Genomic DNA, 8,396 nt, shown 5'->3' on the forward strand with positions numbered 1-8,396 from the left:
AAACACAATTAAACGTGGGTGCGTCTGCACCCAGCAATCTGCACGGCAGGGAAGCTACCTCCACCTCTCGTTGGAGAAAAAGTCTGTTATCACTCACAAAAATCACAAAAAAAAGGCTTTCTATCAAGCAGTCAGGCTGAGGATATAACCTTTCAGATAGAACGATATCTCGGCAAAGAGGTGGAGATGACGTCTTGCTGATATACCGATGCAGATCAGATGAGTGTCAGCTGTCACCCCGGCTGCTCCTGTGAGGCGGCAGCGCCCTCTGGTGCCTGGAGCCCGCACTCCAGGCAGGGTGCCCTCTGGTGGTGGTGGGCCAGCAGTACCTCCTCTTCAGCGGCCCACACAACACATACAATAAATTCAATTAATAACACTAACAGCAATAACGATAATAAAAATCCTCAGTCCAATTGAGCTGAAGATTCATTTAGTCAGTCTAGTCAGTAGTCAAGTCAAAAAATGTCTTCGTTCACGTGGATGCTGAGGAGAAAAAAAAAAAAGACATCAATGTGATTCATCTATAATATTCAAGACAGCAAAAGTTACCCTGAACTTGGAAAACTAGGGGGGGATTTTGAGACTCTTAAGTGGCCTGTGGTGCATTCTGGTGCATTCTTTGGACTAAACGTGGACCTGAAACAGCTGTTAAATTTCTCTTGTGATCTCCTGCAGTTTGACACAACATGTGGCTTTTGAATGCATGTTGTGCATCCTGGAGGAGCATGTACACGCTATAACAACACAATAGTTTACAAATGTAGCTAAAATCTTGATGAAAACTTATTTTATTTAGTTGGTTAGTTTGATTTAGTTATTATTTTATTATGTAGTTTGTTTTTGATTGGGCTCAAAAACTAGGCAATTAAAAATCCTAACTCTCAACTAACACGTGATAAATAACTTCATAACTGCTTTCAGACGAGGTAAAGATATATCATATAACACTGAAACCACTTGATTACTATTATTCATTCAATAATGTACACCAATAAAATGTTAAATTTGTTTAAATTATCCATCTCAGTCTGAGCCCAAACACCTTTAAGAATCTGAACCTGAATTTTTTTTTTCGATTTTATACAATTTTCTTTTTCAACAGGGGTTTACCCCACCACCCACTGTCTGTAATTTGTTTGTTTTTCAATACAAGATGTATTTCTCATGTAAAGAGTCTACACAGGAACTATTTCAGCTTGTATCAAAGATTCCATCAGTTTGGCAGGCGATTTAACAGTTTAACAACAACAACAAAAAAGGCATGGCCACATACTAAAATACACGGTGGTGGATGGAGCCGTTGGTGGTAACAAACTTCAGTGATCGCTGTGTTTTACTCCCTAAGCATTATATTTATCATACAACAATACCAAAATATCACAGAATTTACTTGTTTAAATGATATCAGCGTTAAATTATTGCCATACCTGTTTTTATCTTCTGTAATATTGGAAATAAACAATGAGAAACTGACGAGGTAGAAAATTTGTTGAACCATGCTGTGAGATTTGGAGCGAGAAGCAGGCAGGAAATTGTCTGGAACACGGAGACATTGCTGCGCATTTACTACCTTCACAAGCACATACTGCGAAAAGCGATTCCGAGTGGAGAGTCGTCGTCACCCCTTGCTCACACTGCCTCCGGTGTTACATTGCGAGGTATGGATGCAGGACCCACAGAGAATCCAAGTGATTAAAAAGATACAAACCTCTCTGTGGCCACGGAGCTCTGCAGCTGCGGTTAACGAGACCCTGCGGCGCTGCGGATTTTTCCGCAAGAAGTCTATCCTTGCGGGCTGCCGGAGCGCTCCACATCAAAACAGAAGTGTTTTGTTCGAGCAGTCTCTGGACCTGTTGCCAGAGTTGGCCGCAGCTCCTCCCAGCAGGCAGGGGGGTGGTGTGAGTGGTCTGCTGCGGCGCTTACCAAGCCGGCAGACTCTGTAAGTGCATTGGAGGCAGCGAGAGCGAGGCCTCATTTTTCGACCAATGAGAATGCGCGTTGAACTGTTGTCCGTATCCCAAAATGGCGACCTCCTTCTCTGGTAAACAAACCACTTTATGATGATCGATTTCAAAGGAATTTCTGCGTTTTACAGCAAAGTATTAGTTTGTTGATTTGAAGAAATTAAAAATAATGTTCCACCATTTCTTTCCGACGGCAAGAATTTAAAAAAGACGGAAAACCGTCCACAGATGGCGACTAAGCAACAGTGTGTTCAGTTCCTTTTCCTTTTGTGGCAAGTTTGAGTGGTGACCACAGTGGTGTTTGTCACTGAAGAGGATGAGGTTGTTCTGAGGCAGGTTCAGTTCAGCTCTGGCCACAGGCTCGTAATGGGTTTAAGCCCATTTCAAGCCATTTTAAGCCTCTACTGGTGGTTGGCTCTCACTGCGGTATTGTATCACTTCCTGTTCCGGAGCACAGCGGTGTTTTGCTGTATCTGTTAGCTGTGTAATCTGTGTAGTTAGATTGATCTAGATAACGATTTGTTTCACAGTGTAATCTTCACGTGCCTTAACTAAAGCACTCCCTCTGCTGAATCACCTCTAAATTATTTACACATTATTCACTTTGTGTGTTTTTTTAGGAATCCGCTAGCTTAGCACAGCTACTAGCTCTTAGCCGATTTAGCATGGCGGCTTCTCCTGTCTCTCCCGCACTTTTCTGCTCTGGGTATGAAATGTTTAGTTATTCCTCGGCCTCCTTTAGCAGTAATGGTACTTGTAATAAGTGTAGCTTATTCATAGCTTTGGAGGCCAGGCTGGGTGAATTGGAGACTCGGCTCCGCACTGTGGAAAATTCTACAGCTAGCCAGGCCCCTGTAATTGGTGCGGACCAAGATAGCTTAGCCGCCGTTAGCTGCCCTCCAGCGGATCCCGAGCAGCCGGGAAAGCAGGCCGGCTGGGTGACTGTGAGGAAGAAGCGTAGTTCTAAACAGAATCCCCGTGTACACCACCAACCCGTTCGCATCGCTAACCATTTTTCCCCACTCGGCGACACACCCGCCGAGGATCAAACTCTGGTTATTGGCGACTCCGTTTTGAGAAATGTGAAGTTAGCGACACCAGCAACCATAGTCAGTTGTCTTCCGGGGGCCAGAGCAGGCGACATTGAAGGAAATTTGAAACTGCTGGCTAAGGCTAAGCGTAAACTTGGTAAGATTGTAATTCACGTCGGCAGTAATGACACCCGGTTACGCCAATCGGAAGTCACTAAAATTAACATTGAATCGGTGTGTAACTTTGCAAAAACAATGTCGGACTCTGTAGTTTTCTCTGGGCCCCTCCCCAATCGGACCGGGAGTGACATGTTTAGCCGCATGTTCTCCTTGAATTGCTGGCTGTCTGAGTGGTGTCCAAAAAATGAGGTGGGCTTCATAGATAATTGGCAAAGCTTCTGGGGAAAACCTGGTCTTGTTAGGAGAGACTGCATCCATCCTACTTTGGATGGAGCAGCTCTCATTTCTAGAAATCTGGCCAATTTTATTAAACCCTCCAAACCGTGACTATCCAGGGTTGGGACCAGGAAGCAGAGTTGTAGTCTTACACACCTCTCTGCAGCTTCTCTCCCCCTGCCATCCCCTCATTACCCCATCCCCGTAGAGACGGTGCCTGCTCCCAGACCACCAACAACCAGTAAAAATCTATTTAAGCATAAAAATTCAAAAAGAAAAAATATTATAGCACCTTCAACTGCACCACAGACTAAAACAGTTAAATGTGGTTTATTAAACATTAGGTCTCTCTCTTCTAAGTCCCTGTTAGTAAATGATATAATAATTGATCAACATATTGATTTATTCTGCCTTACAGAAACCTGGTTACAGCAGGATGAATATGTTAGTTTAAATGAGTCAACACCCCCGAGTCACACTAACTGCCAGAATGCTCGTAGCACGGGCCGAGGGGGAGGATTAGCAGCAGTCTTCCACTCCAGCTTATTAATTAATCAAAAACCCAGACAGAGCTTTAATTCATTTGAAAGCTTGACTCTTAGTCTTGTCCATCCAAATTGGAAGTCCCAAAAACCAGTTTTATTTGTTGTTATCTATCGTCCACCTGGTCGTTACTGTGAGTTTCTCTGTGAATTTTCAGACCTTTTGTCTGACTTAGTGCTTATATGTGAAACAGTTGAAACCCAGCCTTAACCGGGGAGGGGGTCTGAGAAACGCTTTGTCCCCTGTTTACAATGGGGTACTCAGGTCAAAGCAGTTTCAGTCTTTTGTTCATGGTAATGTCATTCACGTCATCAGGAGAGTCATCAAGGGAGCCATCAGGAGAGGCTTCCGTCCCATCATTAGGAGTGACAGCTGCCCTGTCATTAGGAGGGTGCTTACTAGAGCACAATAGGTGCTAATTAGAGCTATTGTTTAGTCACCAGCCTATAGCAGTCGGCCTCTCGGTAGGAGAGGTCTGGTTAGGTTTAAAACTCCAGCTTTTGTGGCTTCTGTTTATTCTTCTCTACAAGAGTCAATACAGAATTCAGACTACCAGAGCAAGAATTTTAGCTGAGGAAGCTTCTACGATTTGAAGCAAAACGTCCTCGCGTCAAGCAACCCAGTCCAGTCGAAGATTCAAGCTTCTCTACTATAGCTACATTGAGTACCAACTTCCTGTTTTCAAAATAAAAAGGTGGGCTATTCAAACCAGAGATGGTCCTCACTTATCAAACGAACGTACGGCAGAAATGTGAGTTCGACCATATTTACACAAACTTAGGTATTTATCAATTTGGATGTGAGCGGAGGCTAAGACGAATCTCACGACAGAGCTCACGTCTGGTCTGAGTTCGTGGACGCAAATCTGATTGTGGATTTGCGGCAGCTACAAAATCTGTCTGAGTCTGAAAATAATTATGAAACAAACCTCAGCTGTCATCCAAGCATAAGCAGCCACATATTCAGGACAGATCAAAATGGAGACTTAAAATGGATTAAACAAAATTTATTTTAAAAGCACACGTTTTTTAATGATACTGCTTCCTTTGTAAAATATAAATACTGTGGTCCCTCGTTTATCGCAGGAGTTACGTTCTAAAAATAGCTCGCAAAAGGCGAAATCCGCGAAGTAGTCAGCGTTATTTTTTACAATTATTATAGACGTTTTAAGGCTGTAAAACTACTTTATACACTTTCTTAATCAGGCATGAACATTTTCTCACTCTTCTCTCGTGTGTAAACACTCTCAAAGTTCAAACCTTAAGGCTGATTTACACACATGGGTGATTCTTAGACTACGGGCACTTTTATGTCCCTTGATCATATTTTATGAAAAAAAGAAAAAAGGGAAAATTTCACACTTCTATAGTTGTCTTTACAATGAAAGTGTTTTAAGAAATTTGTCCTAGTAGTCTATGATGACTTTTTCACCTTTTTTCAGCATCATTATATGCAAATATTGCCGTTTTGTGCTTGTCCCACGCCCAGACTTATGATCTTCAATGATAAAAATGAATAGTAAACAAATGTTTTTTCTAATGTTTTAAAATATCTCTGAATAAAATATCAGTAAAATAATCAAAACATAATTGGGGTATTCAATGTCATACAACTGTTGTGATTTTTTTAAACGAAATGTAATTGTCCCACACTATTGCCGTAATTTCCACCACAACAATAATGTCCCTTTAAAAAGTTTGTATGAAAGATTGTGTGGGTAGTTTCTATGGAGATAAACAGTAACATCAGAGCACATGTATATAGCACCAAATCACAACAAACAGTTGCCCCAAGGTGCTTTATATTGTAAGGCAATGGTGTGGTGGAAATTACATTTACAAGGCCAATAGTGCCCGTAGTTAAAGAATCACCCACAGACGGTTTTGTCGGCGCGTAGTACGTAGACCGAAGTTCGCGGTAGTTCCGGCTGTTTTCGCGGAGGAAAGGGGCGGAGCTCCCCGGCTCCGGTTGTCAGTCAAAATTAACATGACGGACCTTGATCACGTGGATCGAGTTGCTGTGGAAAGCTCCCAGTACAGAGAGTATCATTATTATTATTTGCTCCAGGAGCTGTCTGGATGACGGCTGCTTTCAGCGGTCCTTCAAAAAGGATCAACTGTCCCGTTCAGGCGCGCACATGTAAACAATTAAAAAAATAAAAAATAAACTCCGTTGCTTGCAGCAGCTCGCTCTTTCCCCAAAAAACTCTGTCATAATTGTGTTTAGAAGCCAGTCACCAGTTGCTTTATTATACAGCTGTGTAGCTAATAAGTAAAATAATCTCCAGGACGATTTGCGCGCGCATGCACGTAAAATAAAATTTAAAAGAACCTCCGCTCCACGCTGCTGTGGTGCTGCTGCTCGCTCCAAAAACTCTGTCATGATTGTGTTTAGAAGCCAGTCACCAGTTGCTTTATTATACAGCTGTGTAGCTAATAAGTAAAATAATCTCCAGGACGATTCGCGCGCGTATGCACGTAAAATAAAATTTAACAGAACCTCCGCTCCAAGCCTCTGTGGTGCTGCTGCTCGCTCCAAAAACTCTGTCATGATTGTAAAATAAAGGACAAAAGAGACATAAGTCCTGCTCACAGGCTGCTACCAGATACAGGACATGTTCACGTCTTCAAACTCCAGACATCTCCACGTCACTACATATTCAGTCCCTGATTGGTCATCGTGGCGCTACAGGAAGTGTCAGAATGAAACGGCGATTACAAAGTATCCCTGTCAACACACACATGCAGGGCCCAAAAGGGTTACGTATGGGCTGGTGAGTGGGCCCCACCCGGGATGCCCACCTGGGTCCCAGTCAGTTTTGTCCGGGGCTTTCATGGTGGCCCCCTGTGGGCTAACCCACTTGGGGCTGGCATGGGCTTCCCATGGGCCCTACCTAAAACCTGCATGGGCAACCCAGGTTTCTCCCATTTGGAGCCCACCCAGTGTGGGCCCCATGCAGGCTGATTATGGGCCCCCGACTGCACCAATAAGGGTAACTATTATAATTATGGGCTTAACAAATCCATTTTTGTCACATACAGTTCTTTAAACAAGCTAGGGCTGTGCTCAGAGAACGCAACAACCTCTGCCAACAGAGTAGTCACATTTTTCAATATACTGGTGCAGTACAAAATTATATTGACCTTTTGTTAAACACACATTATGGGGTGTTTGCTACAAGCTCATTTACAAATACCAGGTCAAGGTCATTTAGAGTTTCCACTTAAATTACAAATTAATGTTGATAAATATGTTATACTGAGATGGAAACATTAATTACATTATAACAAATGGACTATTAACTTAGTCAATATTGGTATTCTGATTAAGCCAAGGCATCTCCAAGCAGTGGAATTTGAAAAGGTTTAATTTTTAGTCAAATTTGAGCCAAATGCACTTAAATCTCCCACAATACTTGTCATACATGTCGGCAGCTGGGAAAGTAACTAAAAAAGTAACTAGTAATCTAACTTAGTTACTTTTACAATTGAGTAATCAGTAAAGTAACTAACTTACTTAATCAGTTTAATCAGTTTAAAAAAAGTGATGTCTAAGGAGTATTTGTGCCGAATTAGATGCTTGTATCACTATTTGCAGGATTCAGCTCTAAATATTCTCTGAGCTGCTGCACTAATTCACACGCACACCTACGGACAATTTAAAGTTTTCAATCCACCTAACCTGCGTGTCTTTGGATGCCTTTGGCTGTGGGAGGAAGCCGGAACACCCAGAGAGAACCCACACAAACATGAGGACAACAAGCAAACTCCACACAGAAAAGCCACAGGTGGGAATCGAACCCATGACCTCCTCACTGTGAGGCAACAGTGCTAACCACTAAGCAACCGTGCTGCCCAAAATGAAAGAACAGAAAGGGCCTATTGCATATCATTCATAAGTAAATAATAATAATGAATAACATTGCAAATTAATTATTCAGAAATTATGAAATGTGATTGGATTTTTTTTTTTTTTTTTTTTTTTTTTTAGATTCTGTCTGTCACAGTTGAAGTGAACCTATGATAAAAATGACAGACCTCTCCATTCTTTGTAAAAGGGAAAACTTGCACAATCGACAGTCTCTCAAATACATATTTTCCTCACTGTATATGGTTTATAAAATGTTAGTTTCTGGTATCTGAATACCTCTCGGTAACTCTTACTAAGTCAGTTTGTGATGGCAAAGTTAGAAATTTATTCCAGTTGGTGCAGTCATGGTGGAATTGTAACGGAGGCAACAATATTCTTCATTGATATTTTGCAAGATGATGATGTTTGAGTCATAAATACATACAAATACTAATTATTGTATTTTAAACAATTGTATAACAACTTTGTTCAGTTAAGTAGCACTGCGTTTATTTACAAATTTATGTACAGAGCTGCAGGGATGAAAAATCTCTGCTTTTTGGTGAATTTTAGCTTCTTTTTTTGTTTTTTTTTGCCTGTCGCCTGGGTC

This window comes from Thalassophryne amazonica, unplaced genomic scaffold, assembly GCF_902500255.1.
Source record: "Thalassophryne amazonica unplaced genomic scaffold, fThaAma1.1, whole genome shotgun sequence".
In the NCBI taxonomy this organism is placed as follows: Eukaryota; Metazoa; Chordata; class Actinopteri; order Batrachoidiformes; family Batrachoididae; genus Thalassophryne; species Thalassophryne amazonica.